General features: G+C 50.5%; 1 non-coding gene across 1 annotated transcript; it reads left to right on the top strand.

Moving 5' to 3' along the window:
• The first annotated feature begins 3 nt into the window (after positions 1–3).
• Positions 4–134, top strand: LOC145719336 (small nucleolar RNA SNORA63). The gene has a single exon (XR_014142314.1). It is a non-coding gene; the product is annotated as a small nucleolar RNA SNORA63 (small nucleolar RNA).
• Positions 135–200: the final 66 nt, after the last annotated feature.

Below are 200 nucleotides of genomic sequence, written 5' to 3'. Positions count from 1 at the left end.
CTGATGCAGGATCTAGTTACAATGTAGCTGTAAAGTGCTGCCTTGTCTTTGCCCCCTGCTCAAAATAAAGCTGTTACCTTTCTAGCCCTGTCCGCCATGGTGCTTAGCAGCCAGGGATGCATGGTCTCAGACATGTTTACCAAGTAAAACACTGACTTGAGGGGCGCCTGGGTGGCTCAGTCATTAAGCGTCTGCCTTCG

This window comes from Leptonychotes weddellii, unplaced genomic scaffold, assembly GCF_054177405.1.
Source record: "Leptonychotes weddellii isolate Sample4059 unplaced genomic scaffold, ASM5417740v2 HiC_scaffold_390772, whole genome shotgun sequence".
Lineage (NCBI taxonomy): Eukaryota > Metazoa > Chordata > Mammalia > Carnivora > Phocidae > Leptonychotes > Leptonychotes weddellii.
This window is presented reverse-complemented; position numbering and strand designations above follow the sequence as displayed.